The sequence below is a fragment of the Mustela lutreola genome, chromosome 2 (assembly GCF_030435805.1).
Source record: "Mustela lutreola isolate mMusLut2 chromosome 2, mMusLut2.pri, whole genome shotgun sequence".
Classification (NCBI taxonomy): domain Eukaryota; kingdom Metazoa; phylum Chordata; class Mammalia; order Carnivora; family Mustelidae; genus Mustela; species Mustela lutreola.
The window spans coordinates 214,108,788-214,120,815 of record NC_081291.1 but is presented as its reverse complement, the minus strand read 5'-3'; the positions used below and the strand labels follow the sequence as shown (position 1 = coordinate 214,120,815).

At 42.7% G+C, this 12,028-nt stretch overlaps 1 protein-coding gene across 5 annotated transcripts in view; it reads right to left on the bottom strand.

Annotated features, from left to right (window-relative positions):
- Positions 1–12,028, bottom strand: part of ITSN1 (intersectin 1) — a 221,217-nt gene that overhangs the window by 208,707 nt on the left and 482 nt on the right. The gene's annotated exons all lie outside the window — the stretch shown is intronic.

The window sequence follows — 12,028 nt, the reverse complement described above, 5'->3', positions numbered from 1 at the left end:
CACAGTTCCAAATTTAATGTGATCTAACCAAATTCCAGACGAGTCTCCCAAACTTCATTCTATTCAGAGAAATCACAAAATAGTAAAATATATTTCGTTCTAAAATGAATGAGAAACGACACAAATTCTGTAGGCAATATATTGACCATTTAAATTCAAGCAGCAAACTTTATTGAAAAGCATGTTCATATATACTTTTGGTTGTTTTGATGACTTTGTATCATTTTATTAAGGGCTTTTATCAAAGGCTATCTTTTTTATTCTTTTTTTTTTTTTTTTTTTTTTTTTTATTTGACAGAGTGAGTCACGGCGAGAGAGGGAACACAAGCAGACAGAGGGAGAGGGAAAAGCAGGCTCGGCTCCCGCTGAGCACAGACCCCGATGCGGGGCTCATCCCAGGACCCTGGGATCATGGCCCGACCCGAAGTCAGTCGCTTAACGACTGAGCCACCCAGGCGCCCCTTAAAGGCTATCATTTAAAAGAAGAGAAAGGGTCACCAGCAGCCCCCTTCCACATGCCCACCGTTCATGATGAGTGTGTTGGGCACGTGTCTGCTTGCTCGGCACTCTCTTCTCCCAACTGATACCATTTTCCCTCCTGTTAATTCCAGGTTAGGTACCAATCTCACCAACTTGTACAAAAAGGCCTGGGCCAACCAATGAGAGCGCCGCCCTCCCCCGCGGAGAGGACGGGTTCAGGCACGTGATCAAGCCAGGCCAATAGGAACCCCTGGATTTGACAGGTATGTGAGTCAACACATTCTCCTTTTTTTTCTTAAGATAGTTTGCAAATAAAGAAGTTCAGACAAATATAGTTATAAAGGATTACCGTAACACTGAATTTTGTCTTCCTTCTACTATTATCCTTTCCTTCTCTTCCCTTCACTTTTCTGTTTTCCCTCCCCACCCAATCCTTAGGATAATGGACTATGTAAATTAAGCATTAAGCTTTTTAGACATCACCATAAGGCAGAAAGCTAATCTAAGAGAGGAAGCCTAGTCCTGGGTAAATTAAGCTCTGATTCAATTTCTTGGTATTTAGATATTAAAGCTGAGTCTTGTTTCAGTGGCTTGACCAGAACACACCTAACAGACTTCAAATGCACCCCCTACCTGGACACACTCGATACTATATGTACACTGTGAGTATCTCTAGTATCATTTTTTTGCATGAGGCCACATTGTTACATGTATGTGAAGGGAAATAACACCATGAAATTCTAGGACATTTCTAAGTACATTCCAAATCTCTTCCTTCCCGTTTTCCCCCACCTCGAGATCTGAACTGGTTTAAAAGAGGTAAAAGTTAAAAAAAAAAAAAAAAAAAAAAAAAAAGGAGGTAAAAGTGGAGTCCACATCTGCAAAATGGCCTTCCCAATAAAATCACGATTACCAGAATTAAACTGTGTACTTCAGCAATCCTTAATTTTTAAGGTGGTTATTACATGGAAAAATAATGACCAAACTCAGAACTTCCCAACTACTGTACTTTCAAATGAGTCACAGGTGTGCTCAAGGTTCTGCTGCCCTCAGGTCTGAGGGATGATGGCTATGCTAATTACCAGGACTAATGTGCTACTAATTGTATAGGATATTTTAAAAAGCTTGAGAAGCACTGAATAAATGACCAGAAGACTCCTGGAACTAAGACTTCTAGCAAGGTGGCTGGTTACCAAGGAAATTTGTATAAGGTCAAGGCGCATTCAATAAATGTTCAAACTCATTGGTAGTAGCAAAAAAATTCAAGTTAAGGGGCACCTGGGTGGCTCAGTCATTAAGCATCTGCCTTCTGCTCAGGTCATGATCCCAGGGTTCCTGGGACTGAGCCCCACATTGGGCTCCCTGCTCAGTGGGAAGCCTGCTTCTCCCTCTCCCTCTGCTTGTGTTCCCTCTCTCACTGTGTCTCTCTCTGTCAAATAATAAATAAAATCTTTTAAAAATTTCAAGTCAAAATAAATAAAATGAACATTTTTCTTAAACGGTTTTACCCAGTCATGGTAAGGGAACACAAAATAGGTACACACCGCCAGGGGAACACACTGGAGGGCAGCGGCAGGCTATTGAGGCTTGGAATGGATTCCAATATATTAAGTGAAAAACACAGGCTATACAACTGTATATACTGAGATCACATAAACTGGCAAGCCAATGAAGACTGAATTCAGCCCTTGGGTATGCTCTGTTTGAAACCCAGTGCATTTATAAAAATTGTGGCCCACATAAAAATTGGGAGATTTCATATTAAATTTGTATTTCTAGATTTCCAGCTTCTCTTGAAGAACTAGAAGGTACAGTAACACCAACGGGAATCCTCCCAGGGGCCATCCATGGACCATCTTCAGTGCCCAGGTCCCTAGCATATCCTCATGTCTCCCAGACAGAGAAGCTCACACCCAACCTGCTGAGAAATTTGAGCAGATTGACCCTTCCCAGTGTATGAACAGTCTTTATCACTGGATGGTGAAATTCTAGGTCCACTTTCTTCTTCCCTTATCTGTATTTTCAAAAGTTTCCTTCAATAAACACATATACGTGCTTATTGCTTTTGGAGTGAGAAAAAAAAAACATGTTATTTTTTAAATTACCAAATCACAACTGCAATTTCACTTCATCTAATGAAACTGAAACAACTAAAGATAACAGATAATGACTGTGGTTTAAAAGTAATTGAACTAAGGAAATAATGTAAGGTTACAATTACGGCAGTATTTCCCTCCCTTTGATACTAATTAAAACACCAGCTTGGACAGACAATAGCAGCGTTTTACAAATTACATCTTCCTCAAAGTGAACAGCTTCTATAGATACTCAGGTCATAAAACACCCATTTTAAGGATTAATTCCCCTATATTCAAAGTTTCTTTCACCCAGAAACATAAACACACAATCTTTATCAGAAATCTGTTAATCAATTAACTTAATGCTTAAAAAGTTAAATAATTCCTGATCTTTGTTTTACATTGTTTGATTTGGTTTGACCACTATTAACAGCAGTTTTACGAGAACTCCAAAAAGCTTCTACCAGTCACCATACATCTCACCCCATCTCTGAAACCTCCCCCTCACAGAGTATCTTCATGCTAAAGAAAAACTACCAGGCTAGGTAGAAATGCCAATGTCTGCAGAGAAAGTAGAGGCAATTCAACATTTCTCTCTTGCTCTCCTACAAGGCTCTCCCACTCCCATGACATCCAGAATTATTATTATTATTTTTTTTTAGATTTTATTTATTTATTTTGACAGACAGAGATCACAAGTAGGCAGAGAGGCAGGCAGAGAGAGAGGAATGGAAGCAGGCTCCCTGCCAAGCAGAGAGCCCAATGCGGGGCTCAATCCCAGGACCCTGAGACCATGACCTGAGCCGAAGGCAGAGGCCTAACCCACTGAGCCACCGAGGCGCCCCCCAGAGTGATCTTTTTAAACAAAAGCAAATCACGGGACTCCCCTGCTTAAAAATTACTTTAGCTTCCTACTTCCACTGACTGAAGAAAATTCTAACCAGCCTGTCTCCTTTATTCCTTACCTGTCTTTCCAGTGCTCACCGAAGTAGGTGACAATCAGGTCCTCAAATACCCATTTACTCAACAGGCCAACAAGTAACCGCTCAGTGCCCGCCCTGCACCAGGCGCTGCTCTAGGTCCTGGGGATAAGCAGTGAGCGACACAGCCAGAACTCCCTGCCCTCCTGAAGCTTACCTTCTAGTAACCTCTCTACCACCTTCACTACCTCCTCAATTTCTGTAATCATTTAAAGAATTTTTTTTTAACAGGGATATTGCATTTATTTTTTTATTTTTATTTTTATTTAACAGTCCGTGAGAGAAGGAACATAAGCGGGGGAGTGGGAGACGGAGAAGCAGGGTTGTCCCTGAACAGGGAGCCTGATGTGGGGCTTGATCTTGGGCCCCTGGGATCATGACCTGAGCTGAAGGAAGGCGCTTAATGACTGAGTCACCCAGGGGCCCCTTATTTAAAGAATTTTAAAGCAATCATAATGACTGTGTTGAAGATATCTGGAAATAAGCAATACTACCCATAATAATTTCATTTTCATTTACTGATTTTGTTTAATAGTAATTATTTATTGTAAGCGAAGCAGAGATGAGAAACAGAAGAGGGGGACCTTTACTCAGTGGAACCTGGTACATACCAGGAATGGCACTGATTTGTCAATTTTTCAAGCTTTCTCTCATACTAGCTATAAAGCTCTACTAGCTTTTAGGTCAGCGACCAAAAGTTAATATTTCAATTCTGCCAGAATGGAGCAGTCGAATTTAAATAATTCCAGACGCTGAAAGATAACTTGTTTTCAAAATCTATTATCTTAAGTTTGCAGCAGAAATGGATTTTTATAAAACCTTGAATCCCAAATGAACAGACTCTCATTAGAGATAACGTACAGGAATGGTGTGTGTGTGTTTATACAACGGCTTATAATACAAAACACTGCCCTTGTTAGAACAATGTAACTGCTCAGGAAATCGGCCTCAGAGAAAAGTAATTAGCCCTACACACACGCACTCACACTAAGACGAGACAAGTGCATCCCACAGCAACTTGATTCCAATGCTTTTATCTTAAGAATCAGTGTCCTCGGGGTGCCTGGGTGGCTCAGTGGGTTAAAGCCTCTGCCTTCGGCTCAGGTCATGATCTCAGGGTCTTGAGATCGAGCCCCGCATCAGGCTCTCTGCTCGGCAGGGAGCCTGCTTCCTCCTCTCTCTCTGCCTGCCTGATCTCTGTCAAATAAATAAATAAAACCTTAAAAAAATAAAAAAAAAAAAAAATAATAAAAAAAAAAAAAAAAAAAAAAGAATCAGTGTCCTCCTTGGGGCACCTGGGTGGCTCAACTGAGCGTCCCATTTTTGGTTTCAGCTCAGGACATGGTCTCAGCGTTCCTGAGATGGAGACCCACGTGGGGCTCCCTGCTTCAGCTCTCTTCCTCTCCCTCTGCCCTCCCCCGCCCCTCTCAAATAAATAAAATTGTTAAGGAATCGGAGGCTGGTCGAAGCATGGCACCCAAAGCCACTCAGTGGCATTCATTTCCATGAGCAGTGTCCGTGGCTCGCACCACCAGTCACCAGGCGGACTTACAGGCAAGACACAAGGATGAGAAAGACCATCAAAGGCAGAGAAACCAGGCAAAATGCCCAGTCAAGCAAGAGGATCAAAAGCACTGCTCTCTTGCAGTAAGGAGAGGACTTTAATTTTCACCATCAAGGTTAAACAACAACTACTGACCAACCGCTAGACCTTGTTATTTGCACAGTCCTGTTCAGATGAATCCAAAATTCTCCATCACACCCCTCAGTTCAACTCCTGGCTCTTCCACTCAACCAAGAATGAACAATACTCCCCTACAACCTTTGTGGAGCCCCAAATATGCCAACAGTGAGAATGGGTTTTAGCTTCAAACTGAGCTGTGCAGTCCGACCTCAGCATAAGCTAACTCGGGCCAGAGAGCTTAAACCCAAACAATTTCACCTGTGCTCTCTCTGGGCCCTAAACTTGTAAGATAAGCGGCCGGATTATTCATTCTACTAGAAACAGGTCAAAAGAGCACTGATGAATTCAAATAGATTAACCTGTTTTAAACTCACCTTGTTAGAGGGCAACAAAATGTTAATGATATTTATTAATAGAAGGTGTTTTTTTTTTTCTTCTAACAATCTCCCAGTGGATCTGTGACATCTCTGTCCAGTGAGGGCTTCACATTCCTGCAGCAAACTTCCACAAGCTGCTTCAAATCTCAAAACTGGCCAGTGTGGGAATGTTTGAGCAGACTTCCAGCTGTCTCCCTGATCATACATCCACATGGAGTTCTTTCCAAGGCAAGGCCACGCATTACACATTACAAGTGAACCGTCTTTTCAAATTCCACTCGTCTTCTCTGGGACTCCAACCCTGCTTTTCATCGGGGGCACTGAAGGAAAACCACCTCACTGGAAAGGCTAACGAGCTGCTCTGAGAGATGAATGTTAGACAGTAGACAAGGCCTATTTGTGAGCTAACTTACACTACTCACTTCTCAATGAGAGGGACTCAAAACTATAAATTAACATACATCAGGGAACCTCTAGGTTATGCCAAAACTGAAATCAGAAATGTAAAAATACCCTCAGGCCTATAAATTGTGTCCGGGGAATGGGTGGTCCAGTGTTGTGGCTGAAAGTTTGGCCTCTGAAGTTACACAGGGTAGCCACTTGCTGGCTCTTGGAAGTTCCTTCACCGCTGGTACCTCAGTTTCCAAGGCATATTCATCTAAAAAAGGACAATTCGGGGCGCCTGGGTGGCTCAGTCAGTTAAGCGTCTGCCTTTGGCTCAGGTCACGATCCCAGAGTCCTGGCATCAAGCCAGCATCAGGCGCCCGGGAAGCCTGCTTCTCCCTCTCCCACTCCCCATGCTTGCGTTCTCTCTCTCACTGCCTCTCTCTCTGTCAAATAAATTAAAAAAAAAAAAAAAATCAAATGATGTAAAGGGACTCGCTAAATGTTAGCTATCACTATTACTGGTGTACAGATTTTCTGAGTTTCCAGATCACATTCCTGAATGCGTCACATTCCCATTCCTTTCTTCTTCCTAAGAATAATAGTAATTCACTAGTTTGTCACTGGTTAAGTCATTCCAAAAAAAAAAAAAAAAGAAAACAGAACTCTCAACCAGGACGATAGAGATATGAACTGCTACAACCCATCTAAATGGCAGTATGTATCACAAATCTCAAACGTATCATGTACTGTACCTTGATCCTACAAATCCACTTCTAGAAACTCATCCTACAGAAAAATCATTTCACAAGCATACACGGAGGTGTTTATAGGAGAACAGTCACTGCAGAGTTGTAACAGTGAGGGGGAAAAGGAAACAAACTAATGTCTGACAAAAATTTTAATGGTTAAATTATCACACACATATAAAATGGAATCTTATTCATTTATTAAACTATTATAACTGACAATATAGATATGGATTCATTGTAACATGTGAGGCCAAAACCAAAAAGTTACAAAATGATCATGTATAGCAGAGCTCATACTTGTTACCAAAAATGGTAAATAAAAAGCCACATGCACAGAAAAAAAAAAGAGAGAAGTTTGGACAGGTATGTACTGAGGTAGTGGATTTATGAGAATTGTATAGTTTTTTACTTTTCTGTATCTCAACTTTTCCACCATGAAGATGCAATTCTTTCTTTATTTTTTTAATATCTTATTTATTTGAGAGAGAGACAGAGATAGTGGGAGAGAACACAAGAAGGCAGGAGAAGGAGAAGCAGGCTCCCCACTGGGCAGGGAACCCCAGATGGGACTGGATCCCAGGACCCTGAGATCATGACCTGACCCAAGGCAGACGCTTAACTGACTGAGCCACCCAGGAGCCCGCAAATGCAATTCTTTAAAATACAACGGATATGAACTGATAAATAGTTTGGTTCTGAAATACATAATTAAGCTAAAAGTAATGACAAGATTATTTTTATTTAGGAAAAAACCTCATATTTACATAATACTTGATGATCTATTAGATACTTTTAATTTTTTATTAACATATAATGTATTATTTGTTTTAGGGATACAGTTCTGTGAATCATCAGTCTTACACAATTCACAGCACTCACCATAGCACATACCCTCCCCGAGGTCCATCACCCAGCCACGCCAATGCCTCCCACCCCCCTCCACTCCAGCAACCCTTAAGTTTGGTTTTTTTTTTCTTTTTTTTCTTCAGATTTTATTTGTTCATTTGTCAGAGAGAAAGCGCACAAGCAGGAGAAGTGGCAGGCAGAGGGAGAAGCAGGCTCCCCACTGACCAAGACCCTGGGATCATGACCTGAGCCAAAGGCAGACACCCAATGGACTGAGCCACCCATGCATCCCTGTGTCCTGACTATTAGATACTTTCAATAGTTACCCAATTAAAAGTTAGACATATTAAGTATCAAGACATTAGGGTGCCTGGGTGGCTCAGTGGGTTAAGGCCTCTGCCTTCGGCTCGGGTCATGATCCCAGCATCCTGCGATGGAGCCCCACATCAGGCTCTCTGCTCAGTGGGGAGCCTGCTTCTTCCTCTCTCTGCCTGCCTCTCTGCCTGCCTCCCTGCCTCCCTCCCTGTGATCTCTCTCTCTGTCAAATAAATAAATAAAATCTAAAAAAAAAAAAAAAAGTATCAAGACATTAGCAAGAGACTTCAAGTGATGGATTTCTACCATCAAGTGCAGCAGTACAAGAATTAAATGGGTTAGTTTTGGAATTTTATGTATTTTTATACAACTCAATTCCTTATCATCCTAATTACCACTTATTAAATGAACATATCTCAAGAACTTATGTAAGCACTCTGAAGTATTTAAACTTAACCTACTTAGTATTATTCCCATTCAGCTGAAAAGACTGAGACCCTGAAATGTTAGACTAGATCAGTCACAGACTATGGGGTCAAACCCAGTATCCTCTAGAAATTTTACTCCCAACTGTTCAGCACCCTCAACTATGTAACAGAAACTGTTATTTACGGGGCCCTTCACTGGATTCTGAAAGAAAGGAATGAAGGCCATATTTTATTAGGAGGAAAAATGAAACTGGAAAACATGACAATTTTCCGCATTTTTTATAAACCAATTTTTACAGCATTATTTGGGCTTACCATAGCTTAAAAAATGGTATTTTGAAAATAGCGATAACACAGTAATTTACCATTACACTGCGACTTGAATTTACATTTTGAGTCTCTAAGCAGTATTTTTTTTTAAAGATGCATGTACTTTTTTTTTTAAAGATTTACTTATTTATTTGACAGAGAGAGATCACAAGCAGGCAGAGAGGCAGGCAGGCAGAGAGAGAAGGAAGCAGGCTCCTGGCTGAGCAGAGAGCCTGATGCGGGGCTCGATCCCAAGACCCTAGGATCATGACCTGAGCCAAAGGCAGTGGCTTAATCCACTGAGCCATCCAGGCGCCCCTCTAAGCAGTATTTTGATAGGAGCCTTCTCTCCAGCTTAATTGCCTTGAGCAAGCTATGCTTGGGAAAGATTCTCTCTTTTCAAAGCCAACCAAACTTACAGAAATGACTGGGCATAGTGTATGCAGCTCCTAATTTATAAAATTACTGACTAAGTAATAAGATTAATTTTACAAGAAATGGTTTTAAAATGTGGCCTCATTGCCATGTTATTCACTCAGTTCCTCCAGGCACTCTTCTAGCACTGGAGATAGAATGATGACTCAAAATCCCTACTCTTCCTTTTTTTTTTTTTTAAAGATTTTATCCATTTGCCAGATCACAAGCAGGCAGAGAGGCAGGCAGAGAGAGAGGAGGAAGCAGGCTCCCCGCCAAGCAGAGAGCCCGATGCGGGACTCGATCCCAGGACCCCGAGATCATGACCCGAGCCGAAGGTAGAGGCTCAACCCACTGAGCCACCCAGGTGCCCCTATCCCTACTCTTCTTAAACCTTTATTTTATGTGCATTATGTACCTGAAGGTTGTAGTCCGTTTTTTATTAGCAGCCTAAGGTATAAAACTTAGTCTGTTATTTAAAATATCTGCCATCCACTTCAGGAGATGATCTTAGGAGATGCTTAGCAAGAGGGAAGCAGAGCATCAACTGTTCGCCAACTTTACTATCTCAGGAGAACCTGGAGAAGTTGTTTAAAAAAAACTGGTTCCAGGGTGCCTGGGTGGCTCGGCTGGTTAAGCAACTGCTTTTGGCTGAGGTCCTGGTCTGGGAGTCCTGGGGTTGAGTCCCGCATTGGGCTCCCAGCTCTGCAAGGAGTCTGCTTCTCCCTCTGACCTTTTCCCATCCATCTCATGCTCTCTCTCTCTCTAGTAAATAAATCAAATCTTAAAAAAAAAAAAAACACAACTATTCCAGGGCCCCACCTCCAGGAGTCTGATTCTGAGGTTAGGAATGACCAAAAAACCCTCTATTTTTAACAAAAACTTCACTTCATGCTGATCTAAGTGATCTGAGGTCCAGACTTTGAGAAACCCACCAGTAAGTGGAGCCCTTCAGAAGAAAAACGATCATTCAGAAGAGAATAGCTCCAGGGCAGTGGAACTTGAACTGAGTAACATAAACCCAACCCTCATGTAATTAGTTCTGTATAATTCACAAATCCAGCAAATTAAAAAGATGAGTAAGAATGGAGCCATTTACCAGCACCTCCTTCTTAATGTCTAATGGGAGGTTTGAATTTGCTTCCATCTAGGCATTTGATGAAAAGATGAATTTAAGTCCTACCAACAGAAGAAATAAACATTAAGAAAAAGGAAATTTCTAGTCAACTGCAAAAAAAAAAAAAATGCTAAGCGGGACAAACATTTCATGGAACTAACTTGCTACCACTCATTTTATGCCCTATTTCACAATGCTTAGTATCTGAACAATCCACAGGGTTCCAAAGTACATCAAAAATTTGTTCATTTCCTCTCCTACTCAGGCAGAATAATAATAATAGAGTATTGTGAAGGTGCGACGGGGCCTCAGCAATTTCAACAGATACATTCTTAGATAAAGAAATGCCATTAAAAAAAAAACTATCAGAAATGTTCCTTAGTGGAACTACTTAAGTTAGTTTTAAATAGTTTTAACGTGTCCCTCATTTACAATTTAGATTACTTAAAAGATCCTGGGTTCTTTACCAACCTCCTACTGAAAAAAAATTCCCTTCCATACTACAAATATGTGCATTTTTAGTTATAATAAGCAAACACCCATCAGTACAACATAACTGTGTCACGTAAACTAGAAAAATAATTTTAAAGAAAAACACAGCATTTTGATCTGAGAGAGAGAAAAATCCTAACCTTGGGGGAGGGTTTTAAGTTTCTGCACCTTAAATCATCTAAAAATAAAGGTACCCAGACAAATACATTCCTCCCATTTTAGAGGTTATGAGTAGCACTTCACAAGTCATCTGGTCTGCTGGGTCCTGGCTCTAGTTCCTAACCTCAGATCCTGTCCACTACCTAATCCATGAGATCTCTGATCATCCGTTCAAAGGGATTAGCAACATTGCCTCTCGTTAACGGAATGGAGGCTGTTCCCGATGCATCTGTTTGTATGGTATTCGTTTTTTTTAATCTGTTCTTTTTACTGTACTTGCTTTTATTATTTGTACGTTTGATCCCAGAGACAGCAAGAGTAGGACGCCAGGAGATAAGCACAAAGAAACGCATCTGTCCGGAGTGCGCATGTATTTAAAATTTCAGGCCGGTGCTGCCTTCAGAATAGCACTGATGATGGCAAAGTTCTAAAGGAAACTTTCATATTAACAGGCTACCAAAAATCTCCATAGCCTCCCACTCAACAGAAAAAAGACGCCAATTTATTTCTTCAAAAGCAAAGCCTTCTTTAGTCTGAATCACAACAAAAGATGCCCACAGGAAATGTTATCTGCGAAGTTGTTTTCTGATCCCACGGCCAACACAAGTAAAGGAAGGTGCGACCCATTCCTCGTCGGTTTCCTTTTCCTGGGGATTCTGATGATTGCCATTTCCTCGTCCAGCAAGCAGAGCCCGCAATTGTGCCCTGGGTCCACACCGCAAGACCGCGTCCGTGCGTAAAGGGAAGGAGCCGCGGCGGACCCCGGGGACGCGCTCCCACCGAAAGCAGAGCCGCTTTCTGCTAAATGCCATCAGAGTCCGCCCCGGCCGGACGACTCAGGGCCGAGCGGCATTGGCTGCCCTTCACTGACAGCGATTTTGCAGGCACGCGACAGAGAGAAAGAGAAGAGCCGGGGACTCGAGGCCCGAGGGAGAGGCGGGCGGCGCGATGCCGCTCCCCGCGAGCTCCGGGTCCCCGAGAGGCTGGCGGGGAGGCGAGGCTTGGCCAGCCCGCCACGCTCAGGCGGCCGAGGGCAGCGAGGTCAGCCCTGGAAGGGCCGACCGCCCCCACGCCCCCTGGGGAGGGAGGCGACCGCGCTCGGCCGGCCGGGGCTGCGGACGCCCATTCAGCCCGACGCCCGTCCACGGCCGCCACCCCCTCGGCCCGCCGCGGCGTCCCGGCCTCCCCGCGCCGGCCAGCCGGCCGCCCCGCC